We start from the raw sequence: 17,395 nt of genomic DNA, 5'->3' as shown, positions 1-17,395 counted from the left end.
AAACCTTTTGAAAGCAGCTTATGCCAAAGAAGCTTGTTAGCAGTCACAGGAGAATGATTACTTCAGCGGAGAGTGCCAGGGGAGGGCCGTGTAACTGAGACTGGGACATGCTGTCTAGCATATTTTCACACAAAACGATGTGTGACACTGAGATTTGCTTGCTCATTTGCAAGCATTTGATCTACTGTCATATGTCTGTTGAATATTATCTGTGTTATTGGCTTTCCTTTTATTTTAATAATAATCTCATGTTTCTATATTGTGTCCATTGAACTTAGATGTGAGGAGTTGGTGGGGAGTTGAGACTTCAGTTTTTCAAGGAAGGGCTTTAAAAGACTGATGCCCTTTATAAGTAATTTGAGTCTCCCATGGTGGAAGTGAATTGGAAATAAATAATTTTATGTCACATTCTACTATTTACCTGAACTATAGGATTTTAAGTAAATGATCAAATATCTCTGCCCTTTGAAATTGTGAGTATCTAATTAACCACTATTAGTCATGCTTCAACTGTTCTGATCTTTAAATCCCAAAAATACAACTCCATTCTGAATGGGGTATGCTAGCGTCAAATACCATAAAACCTTCTTTGGATATAATATGTTCCCACTCAGGTAATATAAAATCAAATGCAGACTTCAGCTTATGTGCTGTAGTTTCCTTACCTTGAGTTGGAGAATGCTGTTTATAAAATAAACTCCTTTATAGAGTAGTACATATAACATTTTTTGGCTCCTTCCTGTCAAACCAATCAGACACTTTTTTGTGTGTGTGTGTGATACGTGAGCCTCTCACTGTTGTGGCCTCTCCTGTTGCGGAGCACAGGCTCCGGACGTGCAGGCTCAGCGGCCATGGCTCACGTGCCCAGCCGCTCCGCAGCATGTGGGATCTTCCCGGACCGGGGCATGAACCCGTGTCCCCTGCATCGGCAGGCAGACTCTCAACCACTGTGCCACCAGGGAAGCCCCAGACACTTTTCTTATAAATACAAAAGATAAAAACTCCAGGCAGCCTAGACTTGCCTCATATTGGCCACATTCAATGATTTTGCTATTAACTTTCTACAAAGTTAGGAAATAAGGACAAGAAATTGGCTTAATCCTGTAGTATTCCTTGTACTTCTTTGTCAGTATTTGTGCTTGACTTTTGACCACCTGCCTTGTTGCTGGCTTTCTAACCGTCTGTGTTCCTAGACCTATTGGTTAGTATAGTCTAATATAAATCTCTTGGTCTCAGGTATATCTCTTTCTCTGAAAAAAAAAAAACCCATAAGTCATGGTCATAATTCTAATTCAGAGACCTCTGTTTGTTTCAGTTTATGAGGAAAACAGAGCAGAGAAAAAAAAATTATGGGCAAACATTTCAAAACTATATACCATTTAGTCACAGAGAGTATTTGGAGAGGTTGCATGTAATTCTATGTAAACTATCAGCACTAAAGGAAAGCAAATAAAGTAATGTCCTGCTAAGTTTAGATCCATTGACCTCTTCCTGACAGGAAATTCAAAGGCAATTCCAGGAGCTTTCAGCAGAAGGTTATCTAACTATGTATGTGGATAAAACTTATATGCTGAATTCAGATAATAGCACTTCTGATCAAGTAAATTTAAAGAAAAACATGCTGAACATCTACCATAAGAAAGGACCTGGAGAGGTAAAAATAATATATTTAAGATTTCTGTCTCATGTAGTTTGTACAGTTATAGTAACAGCTGGTATCAGAGTTCCTTTTGAATTTACTGAGGAAAAACTTAGATAAAAATCACTTGACCTGGAAAATGAGATCCTAAGGGCATGGATTATCAGGAGTCAAACAAAGGGGAAAGCTTAACTTCTATTTATGATATACAATAATTTGAGAAAATGGGGAAGAGTACAACAGAGAGGGAAAGAAAAAATTATAGGTGAGTATTTTAAAAGCAGAGATGTCTAATATTCCTTATTCTGAAATGTGAACTCCCTGCTCAAGCTCCCGAAATCTGCAGTAAAGTTTTGGGAGTCCTGCTTTACAAGTTGAGAGAAGGGACTGATTTCCTCAACTGGGTCTGTATTAGTTTCTTATTGCTGCTATGACAGATTAATTTAAGTTTAGTGGCTTAAAATAACACAGATTTATTATCTTATAGTTCTGGAGGTCAGAAGTCCAAAAATGGGCCCTATAGGGCTAAAACAAAGGTATCTGTAGGGCTGGTCTCTTCTGGAGGCTCTAGGGGAAAATCTATTCCATCTTTTCCAGGTTGTAGAGGCTTCCCATATTCTTTGGCTTATGGCCCTTTCCTCCCCCTTCCAAGATAACAGCATCACATCTTCAAATTTCTCCCTCTGATCTTGGCTTGTGTTGTCACCTCTTCTCTGACTCTGACTCTCTTGTCCTCTTTCCATCATAAGGACCCTTGTGACCACATTGGCCCCACCTACATAATTCAGGTCTATCTCTCCATCTCAAGATTCTCTTTTTTTTTTTTTAATTCCTTATATGATGCTTTGATTTTCTTTTCTTTCCTTTCTTCTTCTTCTTTTTTTTTTTTTTTTTTTTTTTTTTGGCCGCACCATGTGGCATGCAGGATCTTAGTTCCCCGACCAGGGGTCAAACCCTTGCCTGGGAGCATGCATAGGGAGCATGGAGTCTTAAGCACTGGACCTCCAGGGAAGTCCCCACCTCAAGATTCTTAATCTCTCTCTCTCTCTCTCTCTCTCACACACACACACTCACAAAGATCCTTAATCACAATTGCAAAGTCCCTTTTGCCATGCAAGCTAATATTTCACAGGTTCTGGGAATTAGTATGTGGACATTTTGGGGGGTCCATTACTCTGCCCTGTGGGGAAGAACAGAAAGTACAGGTAGAACAGTGTCATGATCTGTAAAATGCACCAATCCAGTGGAAGCAAGGGGCTTGAAAGCCAGAGGGAATCCTGAGAATGTGCCTTTCATAGTTTTTGAGCAGGGCAATAACATGATCATAATATCTGTGCTTTAGGAAGATAATTTTGTGACAGTATAAAAGAGGGACTGTAGCATCAAGATAAATAACAGAATAGTTAACAGTTCAAGAGAACAATAGGTTTGTCACAAAGCAGTACATGATTAATTACCAAAAGAATTCTACAGACAATAATTACTATTGGAATTTTTAAAACATAAATTTGGGTAACAATGATTCGTGAAACTGTTCTAATAAGGCCAAGGACATGAATTTGATTTCTTTGTGGGTCAGAATGTTCTACGGCTGAGTTAAACACTTAATCATGTCCATCTTGCAACTGGGGGGTGGAAGAGGCATAAATAAAATCAAGTAAGAAAGCAAGTTAGAGTAGTACTAACATTTCATTTCTACTGAGAAAAATCCCAGTCTTCATGTCCTTCTTATGATAAGTTAGTACTTTATCTATTAAAGATGGTAGGTTACGAATATAATTAGAAAAAATGGGTTCTGTAAGATTTACCTCTGTAAATCTAAATACATTTTATCATAGACATGCTTGTAATGATTTTGATCATAGACATGCTTCTAAAGATTTGTGTAAATAAAATTTATATAAATTCCCTAATATTTCAAATATATTTCTGACATGAATTTTATGAATAACAGTATGCAATTTTTTCCCTGAAGAGAAAATTTATATAAGCATAAATATGAATTTTGCTTGATGAACATAAATTTAGAGCAAATTTGGAAAGGCCAATGATTTAACATATAGAATATGGGCTATGAAATGTAACAGTGGATGCTTCGATTAGTTGTATGGTTTTATGTAATTTAACTTCCCTGAGTCTCTGGTTCTGTTTTATAAAATAGAGGTAATAATGTCTATTTTTAGGGTTGTTTTGAGGATTAGGGATTGTATGTATATTGTAGGCAGATGATATTTTTATCAGCTATTATCCTGATTCAAATGTTCAACATCAGTAAACCGATGTAGCCATCTCCATAACAAGGACACACCTGCTATTAGATCCAGGTGGTTTACATTTAAAATATGACTTCAGACAATCTCATGATGGTATCTTCTCTCATCACTTTGAAAATATTTTCCTTATGTTTTCTGTCTTTCGTTGTTGCTGTTGTCAGCTGTCCATCTAGTTGTCTTTCCTTTGTTGGTAACCCTGTGATAAGGGTAAATCACAAATGTTACATGGGTAATGTGAACAGTTACAAGTGTTGTGGTTTTAACATGGTGACCATGAACCAGTTGCTCCTAAAGGTACAGAAAACTCTTGCTGATACTAGAGAGAATTTTTTCCTTTGAGACTTTGTAGAAAAACATGTAATGAACAAAAATTCTCAATATTTTCTTACCTAACTACCTTAAAATAGGCCCTCATCCTCCATCACTATATTCCCTTATTCTCATGTAATTTTTTTCATAGGACTGATTGCTTATTTTATTTTATTTTATTTATTTTTATATTTTTGAACTTTATTTATTTTTGGCTGCGTTGGGTCTTCATTGCTGCCCATGGGCTCTCTTTAGTTGCACCAAGCGGGGGCTACTCTTCATTGCAGTGTGCAGGCTTCTCATTGTGGTGGCCTCTCTTGTTGTGGAGCACGGACTCTAGGTGCACGGGCTTCAGTAGTTGTGGCATGTAGGCTCAGTAGCTGTGGCCTACGAGCTTAGTTGCTCCGGCATGTGGGATCTTCCTGGACCAGGGATCGAACCCATGTCCCCTGCATTGGCAGGCAGATTCCCAACCACTGTGCCACCAGGGAAGTCCCGGACTGATTGCTTCTTGACACTGAGTTTTATTTGTGTGTATTTTCTTTCCCTCTACCTCCCACCCTTGCCCCAGAATGTTAGCTGCTCTATCACACCAACTAACTTTAGTCTTTGGTGGCTCTGTTCAAAATAAGGTTTCTGAATATATTCGTTTGCTAGGGCTGTCATAATAAAATACTACAGGCTGGGTGGCTTAAACAGAAGAAATTTATTTTCTCAATATTCTGGAGGCTAGAAGTCCAAGATCAAGGTGTCAACAGGTTTAGTTTCTCCTGAGGCCTCTCCCCTTGGCTTGCGAGTGGCCACCTTCTGGCTGTGTCCACACATGACCTTTTCTCTGTGCATGTGCACCCCTGGAGTATCTTTCTTTTATAAGAGCACCAGTCATATTGCATTAGGATCCCATCCTCATGGTCTCATTTTAACTTAATTACCTCTTTAAAGACCCTGTTTCCATATAGAATCACTCTGAGGAACTGACAGTTAGGGCTTCAACATATGAACTTGGTGGTGATGGAAGCAGGGGACACAATTCAGTCCATAACACTGAGAAAGGGAGTCTCACTGACTTAGTTTAGGCTCACGGTCACAGAAGTCAAAATAGTGAAGAAAGTGGAATCAATACCCAGCAGAAGATAGGAGAAAAAGTGTTAGTTATTTAAAAACCTGATAGCTAATATGTCTTCCCTAAGGAACTCGAAAGACAGCTATTCTATGTTGCTAGTGAATTGCAGAGACAAAAGCTCTAGTTTCAGCTATTTTTTAAAATTGTGGTAAAAAATACATAACATAAAATTTACTTTTTTACCATTTTTAGGTGTACAGTATAGTATTGTTATCTGTATTCATGTTGTTGAACAAGCTACCTCTAGAAAAATTTTTATCTTGCAAAACTGAAACTCTATTCCCATTGAACAACAATCCCCTTTCTCCCTCCCCCCAGCCCTTGGCACCACAATTCTATTGATACTTTCTAAGAGTTTAACAATTTTAGATACCTGACATAAGTGGATTCATGCCGTGTTTGTCCTTCTGTGACTGGCTTATTTCACTTAGCATAATGTCCTCAAGCTTCACTTGTGTGTAGCATAGGTTTTGTCCAAGGCTGAATAATTAGTTTCAGTGATTTTTTTAAAAGGCAACAATAAATTTTACCAAAATGTTTTATCACCTTTACTTCAAATTTCTCTCACAACATCTTTTGAATTTCTCTCCTCTTATTTAAGTATCCAAATTTGTTTTTCATGTAGGTCTTTATGTAGCAAATACTGTTCAGCTACATAGGACATAGTGTCTCTGTGTTTTCATAAAACTCAGGACTGAGTTTACTTTTGGATTTTCTTTCTTTCTTCCTCTCTCATTTCCTTTTGTCCTCCCTCCCATTGTTCCTTCCTTTCTTTATTGTGTATTCATTAACTGCCTACCTTGTGTCAGCCATTGTGGTAAGAATTGAGAATTCAAGAAGAATTCTATTGCAGCAAAGCTTCCAAGGTCTTATAGATCTGAGAATACTTTATCATGCCTTCACATTTTAATGGCTACATAGAAAACTCTAGATTCTAAATTCTTGTTCTTTAATACTTTGGAGACTTTTCTCCATTGTCTTCTTTCATCCAGTGTTGTTACTGAAAAATCTGAAGTCAGTCTAATTTTTATTCCTTTGTATATTCTCTGTTCTTTCTCTTTGTGACCTTTATTTTTTTTAATTAATTTATTTATTTTTTTGGCTGCATTGGGTCTTCGTTGCTGCGTGCAGGCTTTCTCTAGTTGCAGCCAACAGGGGCTACTCTTTGTTGAGGTGTGTGGGCTTCTCACTGCGGTGGCTTCTCTTGTTGTGGAGCACGGGCTCTGAGCACATGGGTTCAGTAGTTGTGACTCGTGAGCTCTACAGTGCAGGCTCAGTAGTTGTGGCACATGGGCTTAGTTGCTCCGCGGCATGTGGGATCTTCCTGGACTAGGGCTTGAACCTGTGTCCCCTGCATTGGAAGGCAGATTCTTAACCACTGCGCCACCAGGGAAGTCTCTCTCTGTCTTTGATGCTCATAAACATCACTCTGGTGTGTCTCAAGGTGGATTTTCCCTGTTTCTTCTCTTTGACACTTTAAGGACATTTTCAATCTGAACTATTTCACCTTTAAAAAAAATTCTGGAAAATATAACTTCATTATTTCTTCAGATATTCCCTCCTAGTCAAAGGCTTTGAGAAGCAGCCAAGTAAACACTGAGAATCCTTTTGACCCATGCTCTTGGAATATTTATTTACAAGGTTCAGTTTTGTAGATTAGATTTCTTTCTCTAAATCCAATAATGAAACGTCATTCTGTAATGAATGATAATGGAAATGCTTTCTATTGGTTTTCAGTTTTCAGAATCAACATATAGACAAAGTGAAAAAATTTATCTTAGTTAGAGAATAAGATGCAAATTCTATAGATCTTGACAGTAAAATAATGGTATATCTGCCTGAGTTTTGGAGAAGTAGAATGAGCTACAGAAGTACTAATATTTTTCATATTTATAGCAAGGAGTTAGGGAATGTAAATTAAAGAACGAGATGTTTAAGAAGATTACTTAAAAATTTCAAGTAAACCTACTAAAATAAAAATATAATAAAGACTGAATGGGGAGGGGAAGGTGCAGAAAACATGAGCTAATTTCTCATTTTTTCTGCTAGAGACAACAATCAATAAAAGAAATAGAGGTGTAGTGGTATCAGCAATATTGTTATATGCTTATATAGATAACCTCGAGAAGATAACCTAGAATCTAGATAATCCTTGTTATTAAGGGGATAACGAAGGTAATCTCTAGAAGAACTAAAGTCAGAAATTGTATAAAAAATTGTTGTCTATGGGGAATGGAATTGGGAGTAGGAGGCAGGAAGAAAGACTTGCTTTTCATTTTAAACCCCTCTGTATTTGTAAAATTTTTGTTTCTACATACACCTATTACTCTTATAATAAGAGCAAAATAAAAGCCTTTTTACTTAGAAAGGAATATCTGCCATTCTGGGGAAGGATAACTATTATCTTCAGAATTTTTGCCACATTGTATTTTTATGGTTACATTTTTAAACAAAGTATTATCGGATTGTCTTCAGATTACCCCATCTCCTGATCATGACAGAAGGCCTATTGCTATTTAAAAAAAATGAATGCTAGAATTCATTTTCTCAATTAGGTTAGCGATTTATGGACATTTGTGCTTTCTGTCCAAACTATGGTTCTTAATTTAAATTTTCCATCTGAATTGTCCTGGACTGTTACCATGGGGACAGTTATAGAAGTTCAAAAATAAAACTTAATAGATCTTTATATTCTGAAACCTCCAATAGTAGTGAGGATTTATTTTCAAGTGCCTTCTGTTAGGATATTTACTTATACCTTGGCTTCTTTTGCAATTTATCTTTTTTTGTAGGTACTATTCAGTGCATTTATTTCTCGTAGCAGCACTCATCTAGACATATTTAAAACTAATTGCCTGAGTCTGGAGGTGAACAGTTTTTCTATTCTATTTGTCCTTGTTCCAGTGAATGAATGTTAGATTTGTTGTTTTTTAAGATAATCCCTAGTCAGCAGGTTAATGTGCTTAGGATACTACTGATCCGTGTGTTTTCTTGGATTGATAATAAAATAGAATACATTTTTCAAGTAAGATTTTTGTCATTAAAAGCTTAAGCAAGCTACATAAAGAAAGAAAATAACACAGGATTGTAAAGTTCAAATAATTAATCATACGTATACATAGTTATTTCCTTTTTAATCCTGGATTTAATTCCTTATTGTTTCCTGGTAGTGTTTACAATGATTTATGTTCACTCTTATATTTAGGGCAAAGGCACTTAAATTCAATCACCAAAGAAATAGAATAAACATTTGAAGAAAGACCATTGCCATTGTATCTCAAATCTCAAATTATCCTAGTGCTATAAGTCAAATTCACTGAAGTCTTTGAGTATCAAAAGCCTACTCTGTGTCTGGTCTTCTACAAAATATTATGGAAAGTGAAAAAGAAATAGTAGTTCCTCTCCTTGAAATGTTAGTCATTTAGCTGTGGAGATGGAATTTAGATAAATGAAACAAATGTAAGGTAAGAACTTGTAATATAATACCTATCCTTCAGAGTTACAAATGTAAATATTCAAACAATCCAGAAATGACAAATGTGAAGGGGAGCCACGGTAGTAAAACCTAGTGATGGGAAAAGCATTTTTATCTCAGGTTTAAAGGGATTTTACGATTTAGATGTATCATTGACAAGGAAATGGCCATCTAAGACTCTGGACATTTGGAAAGAGCATGGCGTATTTGCTTACTAGAGGATACAGTGGTGTAGGGGAAATAGAATTGTGTGATTAACAGCCCTCCGCCCCCCCCCCTTTTGTGGTGTAAATCCATTGGCACTACTTTTGTGTGATTTACTCAAATGATGGTCATGGGGGGTTGTAGGTTTCCTTAAGTTTCCTTTCTGTTATCCCTGATCCTTCACTAAAGGCATGTCACAAATTTCAATTTCCCATGTAATGAAGGGTTGATGGTGTGCTATGGGGAATTAAAGAGAAGTACCTGGTCAACATTTATGACAAAGTAGACAATGAATGGGCAGAGTTCTTTCTCTGAGGCCAGATGATGATAGTGGAGGTGGCCACTGGATGAGGGCAGCTATAACCAATGGTAAAGCAATCTTAGGAGGGTCATCAGCATCAAAGTAGTAGTGCTGGCCTGAGGGAGCAGCTGATGATAGGACATGAGAGCACATGAGAGGTAGCACACTGGAAAATTGTCTGAAATCACTCAGGCACAGTTTGAAAGGGAGATGATTTCTAGCAATAAAACTAGCAGAAGCTCATTCTGACATATTTGGGGCCACATTTTTCACCATTATTTATTATTGTACTGGTTGCCTTTGCATTCCTTTATGTCTTTTACCACAACAAATAAGAAGGATAACTGATGTCCCAAGTCTCAATGAAATTCTGAGTAGTGGCAGGCACTTTGAATCTAGAGATAGAAAATAGTAACTAGCTAGTATTAGTAGATTTTTTTAACATGGGGATTGTAGTAAGGTCTCAGATGCTCGATCTATAAAGTGAGAAGGTTGAACAAAACAATCTCTATTTATTTTTCTTATAAAAAGCTATTAGTCAACCCATTACCTAGCGATACGTTTTCTGTCCATCCTGCACTGTCAAAGGAAAGATCATTGATTCACTCTACTTTCTGCCCTCCACTCTCAAACTCAGCCTTAAAAATGTATTCACATAAGGGACTTCCCTGGTGGCGCAGTGGTTAAGAATCCGCCTGCCAATGCAGGGGACACGGGTTCAAACCCTGGTCCAGGAGGATCCCATATGCCACAGAGCAACTTAAGCCCGTGCACCACAACTACTGAACCTGTGCTCTAGAGCCCATGAGCCACAACTACTGATGCCCGGGAGCCTAGAGCCCGTGCTGTGCAGCAATAGAAGCCAGCACAATGAGAAGCCCATGCACCGCAATGAAGAGTAGCCCCTGCTCACCACATTAATGAAGATGCAATGCACCAAAAATAAATAAATAAATGAATTAATTAAAAAAAAAACTATAGGCCTTCAATAAATATTTTTAAAAATGTATTCACATAAAACTTTGAAAATTGTCACTTGATTTAGCTTTCTTGAAGAACATGCTGATTGAGTTTATTATTCTTAATCTGTGTTTTAAAAATATTAACACAAAGCCAGATCTGTATTTCAACTTCATTGTCCCCTGTGATCAATCAGTGCCTGAAAACCATCACTTAAATGATTGCTCTACAACCTAAAATAAATGAAAGAAAACAATCTGTTTTTCAATATAAAGGAAATACATGTTTATTGTACAAAACATTGTAAAGTATAAGGGAGACAAAGTTATCCACAATCTAAAAAATGTATATAGCCAGAAACCTATATTTTATAAATGACAAGAGATAACATCTTTCTGCCTTTCAGTGCTGATGGTTTCCTGTGCTGAATGTATCTTTGACTATGTGTATAATTATTTCCTTAGTTTACCTACACAGAAGGGAACATATGGGTCAAATAATATGAACACAGTTAAAACTCTAGAATAAATACCATCAAAATTTCCTTCTAGAAAATTTTACCAGTTTACATTCCTACAAAAGTATGAATGTTTGTCCTCATATTTTCTTGCAAGTATGGAACAAGTAATTTGTCATTTTGATAGGTGAAAATATTATTTTATTGTAATTGTATTCTGTACTTCTTTGGTTATAGTTTTATATGTTTTGCCTATTCTTAAAAATTGGGTTTTTTATTAAGTTTTGAGAGTTCCTTATATATTCTGAATCTAAATCCTTTATCAAGTATGTGATTTGTAAGTGTTTTCTCAGTTTGTAGCTTTTCTTTTCATTTTCTTAACAGTATCTTTTGAAGAGCCTTATTATTATGCTAATATTTGATGCCTTTGTATCACTTTAGTTAAAATTAAAAGAAGAAAGAGAGAAGAGGTAGAAAGAGAGAGAAGAGAGACGAGAGAGAAGAAAACTGGTTGCTTTAGGTTATGTACTCAGCTGTTGGCTAGGGAAAGATGGCATTTTGATATTTTCACCAAGATTGCACATAATGGACAAGGTTGCCCACTCTCACAACTGTTATTCAACAGAGTTTTGGAAGTTTTAGCCACAGCAATCAGAGAAGAAAAATAAATAAAAGGAATCCAAATCGGAAAAGAAGAAGTAAAGCTGTCACTGTTTGCAGATGACATGATACTATACATAGAGAATCCTAAAGATGCTACCAGAAAACTACTAGAGCTAATCAATGAATTTGGTAAAGTAGCAGGATACAAAATTAATGCACAGAAATCTCTTGCATTCCTATACACTAATGATGAAAAATCTGAAAGTGAAATTAAGAAAACACTCCCATTTACCATTGCAACAAAAAGAATAAAATATCCAGGAATAAACCTACCTAAGGAGACAAAAGACCTGTATGCAGAAAATTATAAGACACTGATGAAAGAAATTAAAGATGATACAAATAGATGGAGAGATATACCATGTTCTTGGATCGGAAGAATCAACATTGTGAAAATGACTCTACTACCCAAAGCAATCTACAGATTCAATGCAATCCCTATCAAACTACCACTGGCATTTTTCACAGAACTAGAACCAAAAATTTCACAATTTGTATGGAAACACAAAGACTCCGAATAGCCAAAGCAATCTTGAGAAAGAAAAATGGAGCTGGAGGAATCAGGCTCCCTGACTTTGGACTATATTACAAAGCTACAGTAATCAAGACAGTATGGTACTGGCACAAAAACAGAAATATAGATCAATGGAACAGGATAGAAAGCCCAGAGATAAACCCATGCACATATGGTCACCTTATCTTTGATAAAGGAGGCAAGAATATACAGGGGAGAAAAGACAGCCTCTTCAATAAGTGGTGCTGGGAAAACTGGAAAGCTACATGTAAAAAATGAAATTAGAACACTCCCTAACACCATACACAAAAATAAACTCAAAATGGATTAAAGACCTAAATGTAAGGCCAGATCCTATAAAACTCTTAGAGGAAAACATAGGCAGAACACTCTATGACATAAATCACAGCAAGATCCTTTCTGACCCACCTCCTAGAGAAATGGAAATAAAAACAAAAATAAACAAATGGGACCTAATGAAACTTCAAAGCTTTTGCACAGCAAAGGAAACCATAAACAAGACCAAAAGACAACCGTCAGAAAGGGAGAAAATATTTGCAAATGAAGCAACCGACCAAGGATTACTCTCCAAAATATACAAGCAGCTCATGCAGCTCAATATCAAAAAAACAAACAACCCAATCCAATAATGGGCCAAAGACCTAAATAGACATTTCTCCAAAAAAGATATGCAGATTGCCAACAAACACATGAAAAAATGCTCAACATCATTAATCATTAGAGAAATGCAAATCAAAACTACAATGAGATATCACCTCACACCAACCAGAATGGCCATCATCAAAGCATCTACAAACAGTAAATGCTGGAGAGGGTGTGGAGAAAAGGGAACACTCTTGCACTGTTGGTGGGAATGTAAATTGATACAGCCACTATGGAGAACAGTATGGAAGTTCCTTAAAAAAAAACTGAAAATAGAACTACCATACGACCCAGCAATCCCACTACTGGGATATACCCTGAGAAAACTATAATTCAAAAAGAGTCATGTACCAAAACGTTCATTGCAGCTCTATTTACAATAGCCAGGACATAGAAACAACCTAAGTGTCCATCAACAGATGAATGGATAAAGAAGATGTGGTGCATATATACAATGGAATATGCCATTGTGGTGCATATATACAATGGAATATGCCATGAAAAGAAACGAAATTGAGTTATTTGTAGTGAGGTGGATGGACCTAGAGTCTGTCATACAGAGTGACGTAAGTCAGAAAGAGAAAGACAAATACCGTATGCTAACACATATATATGGAATCTAAAAAAAAAAAAAAAAGGTCATGAAGAACCTAGGGGAAAGACGAGAATAAAGATGCAGACCTACTAGAGAATGGACTTGAGGATACAGGGAGGGGGAAGGGTAAGCTGGGACAAAGTGAGAGAGTGGCATGGGCATATATACACTACCAAACGTAAAACAGATAGCTAATGGGAAGCAGCTGCATAGCACAGGGAGATCAGCTCAGTGCTTTGTGACCACCTAGAGGGGTGGGATAGGGAGGGTGGGAGGGAGGGAGATGCAAGAGGGAAGAGATATGGGGACATATGTATATGTACAACTGATTCACCTTTTTATAAAGCAGAAACTAACACACCATTGTAAAGGAATTATACTGCAATTAAGATGTTTAAAAAAAAAGATTGCACATAATGGGTATTCATCAAAAGGAACAAGAAAAGGGTAATGGTTGTTATATGATTTCATTTGAGGAAAGATATGGACCCTTTGGTAGAAAATGCACAAATGCAGTGAATGATGCATTTTGCATACAGTTACTTAAGAAGACTCTGAATTGCACAAGAACCCAGAAAGATTTAGAAAAGCAGTGGCATTGCTAAATTAAAACCTCTCTTGATAGTCTTTTTTTTTCACATCTCTCCGAATTTCTATGGTTATCAAATCATAGCTGCCCAGCTAAATTAAACTTTGGCTTTCCAGTATTTTTTTGTTTAAATCAAGCCTTGATTGAAAATCACTACATGATGCAGGGTTCTTTGTGGGCAAAAAGTTCTAGGGATATTGGCAGAATTATTGGGGATGAACTCATCAAGGTTCAGATTTCATAAAATCCTAAGCTTTCATGACATCCTTTAAAACCAGAAGCTAAAAAAGGCAAGTCAATAGTTGAAAGTCAAGTAGAAAAAGAATATTGGTCATACCTTATAATGGTCTTTGTGATACTCCAATTCTTCTAGTCAAAGAAATCACTTAGTGAAGATATAGACTTGTTTAGGAACTTAAGCCCAAATAAACATATTATCTCTGCTTCCCTGTGGTACCAAACCCCAATGCTACTTTATGTTCAGTGCCAACATTATAAGCATGTGTTCTGCTTTTCTTTAGATTGAAAAAGTCAACCCCTGCCCCCCCTCAAAAAAAACTGGAAGTTCAACAACTTATTGGGCAGTTATGCCTTGGGGATTTACTGAGGCACCCTCCTATTTTCCACAGCTTCTTAGTTAGGAACTTCAGTACTATAAATTTTTCTTATCTAATATGTGGGTGACCTTATGTTTTCAAGATGAGACGGGCTTAAAGATTAGCTTCTATATACTTAACTATTTTAACTTTTAAAGGTTATATCATTTCAAAAGAAAAATTACAATTTCCTCAGAACAGAGTCCATTGTCCAGAATAGAATTTATTCTAAGGAGAGTAAATTTTTCATGTTTGACAGATTACAAGCCATTCAAAACTTTCCTAGACAGATTACTAAAAGACAATTTACAGATTTTCTGGTTTTCACTGGCTACTGCGAGTCACATCTCTGTATAACTTGTTTAGTCCTTGGAAACTGAAACTCTTTCCTGAGAATCTAACTATTAGCAGCTGTTTTGTGACTTCTTCAAAAGCCTTATATTCTGGGTCTTCCGAACTACAAAACTTTCTGGGTCTTCTGAACTACAAAACTTTCTACCTATTTCTACATCCATGCCCTGGGATACTCTCTTAATGTTCTGATGCAAACCCATGGGAACCATCACAGACCAAGTGTTTATTTCAGCCTTTTCCTAGACCCATATCTCCTCATCTAAGCAGCAGCAGCCAAACAAGTAGAACATTATACTGACTTGGTTTCAGGATCTTCCTTAAACATGATGGTATCTCATACTGTGTAATCTTTACTACTTGCTGAACATAGATGACATTATTCAGCAAGTGGGCTTACTTCCAATGAAATTTTATTGCTTTTTCTTACACATTGTATCCATCATTGTAGTATTTTAAATTCTACTAATCTTTATTACCCAGAAAAGGGAATCCCATGGCTGTCTAGAGTCTGTTCAAGAACTGACTATGCCTTGAACGGATTTGTTATAAACATACATAGAAAATCCTGGCTTAGTATTGTTTGTTGATGAGTCAACTCTTACTTCTGAAACTGGGAAATATTAGACAAGATATGTCATGACATATCTCATTTCACTCTTAGGATATGACCCTTTATCTGAAGTAAATTTAGCCCAGATGGTCAAATTTTTTTGTACTTGCCAGAACTTGCCAATTGATAAGAGACAAGAGTTAATATATACACTTGTAGAAGGTAGGCTGTTATAGTGGTCCATGATTTTGGAATGCTTTGGAAACAAAGGAGATTTTTTAAAATTATGGTTATGTATCTATGTAGACACACATATATATCTTAGTCCATTTGGGCTGCTATAACAAAAATACCATAGACTGTGTGGCTTAAACAACAAACATTTATTTCTCACAGTTCTGGAGTTTGGGAAGCCCAAGTACAAGGTGCCTATAACCATCACCATGATCTACTTCCAGGACTTTTTCATCATCCCAAACAGAAATTATATCCCCATTAAACAGTGACTCCTCACTGCCCACTCTTCTCAGCCCTGGTAACCTCTATTCTACTTTCTGTCTCTCTGAATTTTCCTATTCTAGGTACTTCATATAAGCAGAATCATACAATGTTTTTTCTTTCGTGTATGGCTTACCTCACTTAGCATAACATAACATTAAGGTAAATATATTAATATAAACATAAAGTATTTTCCACAGTGGCTGCAACACCTTACATTCCTGCTAGTGATGCATAAAGGTTCCAATTTCTTCACATCCTTGATAGCACTTGTTATTTTCCATATTTTAATAATATCCATCCTAAGGAGTGTGAAGTAGTAACAATAAAGGTTTATCACCTTAGCAGTTAACTCAGTTGAAAATGATTAACAGGGCTTCCCTGGTGGCGCAGTGGTTGAGAGTCTGCCTGCCGATGCAGAGGACACGGGTTCGTGCCCCGGTCCGGGAAGATCCCACGTGCCACGGAGCGGCTCGGCCTGTGAGCCATGGCCTCTGAGCCTGCACGTCCAGAGCCTGTGCTCTGCAACGGGAGAGGCCACAACAGTCAGAGGCCTGCATACCGCAAAAAAAAAAAAAAAAAAAAAAAAGGATTAACAGATTAAGTAACTTTTAAATGCTCTAGTACTTCCTAAGGAGTTGGCTGTCATAAAGGTTGAAGCCATGCAAAAACAGCATGGAGGAACAAAAAAAAAGCCTAGATAATCAATATGGCAGGCAGGCCTCACTAAGGTTCTGTCTCCCATGATGGTCCTAGAAGCCAATTCTTTTGAGAGGTTGAAGGAAACTTTTATGGAATGACAGTGATTGGCCCCAGAATATGAAGAGTTATTGGAAAAATTCCAATTGTAAATTACATGAATATAATCTCTGACACTTCAAAGTGGATACTCGGTGTCACTCAAGGACTTTAACTAGAACCTTGACAAAAATTTCACATGAAATTACCTACCATAAGAAGTACAAATTGACTACTATAGTCATCACTGACGGGGAAATTTTTACTAAGATTGTACGTGTCTGTAAGGATGGACATGGACAAGAACCCAGGCTCTAGGTCCCCATGGACATTTTTGAAGGAGTTCAAATAACTGCCTCCTTCTATGGGTTTTTAATATGTCCTTCTGATCATTGTTTGCTTATTCTTAGAGTGGATGCAACATTTCCTTCCTGGAGAGCTATGTTCTGACAGTAGCAAACACACTGTTGATTTTATGATCCCAACCTGGGGAGGTCCAATCAATCTCTCCAGTGATAGAGGCACCCATTTTAATGGGACTTTTAGAAAATTTTGTAAAGCCTTGAACTTATTCAGAAACTTCATTGTTCTCATCTCCTCGAACCTCAAGAAAATGAGGCAGAATTAATGATATTTTTAAACTGAAACTAGCAAAACTGACACTTCTCGGCTTCCTCTGACTCTCAAGATCCTGAGGTTCAATTCTTACCATGTGAACTTGTTACAAGTTACCCTATGACATTGCTTCCCTGATTTTGGACTTTTGGACTCTACTTCAGACATACATGGCAAATTACTGCAAACCATTCATGCTATACATTCATTCTTATTGCAACAGATTCAAGTTGTCTTTCCTTTTCATCCTCCTAAGCAACTCTATATGGGCTAAAACCT

The 17,395-nt window shown here is 36.8% G+C and overlaps 1 long non-coding RNA gene across 2 annotated transcripts in view; it reads left to right on the top strand.

Annotated features, from left to right (window-relative positions):
- Positions 1 to 11,511, top strand: part of LOC309811241 — a 42,366-nt gene extending 30,855 nt beyond the window's left edge. For both annotated transcript variants that reach the window (XR_014295123.1, XR_014295124.1), the window contains exon 4: positions 11,183 to 11,511. This is a non-coding gene — a long non-coding RNA (uncharacterized lncRNA). The remainder of the gene's footprint in view (positions 1 to 11,182) is intronic.
- The last annotated feature ends 5,884 nt before the right edge of the window (positions 11,512 to 17,395 follow it).

Source organism: Mesoplodon mirus (genome assembly GCF_964341445.2).
Source record: "Mesoplodon mirus genome assembly, chromosome: 10".
Classification (NCBI taxonomy): Eukaryota; Metazoa; Chordata; class Mammalia; order Artiodactyla; family Ziphiidae; genus Mesoplodon; species Mesoplodon mirus.
The sequence above is the reverse complement of the archived record's forward strand: the minus strand, read 5'-3'. Positions and strand labels throughout refer to the sequence as shown.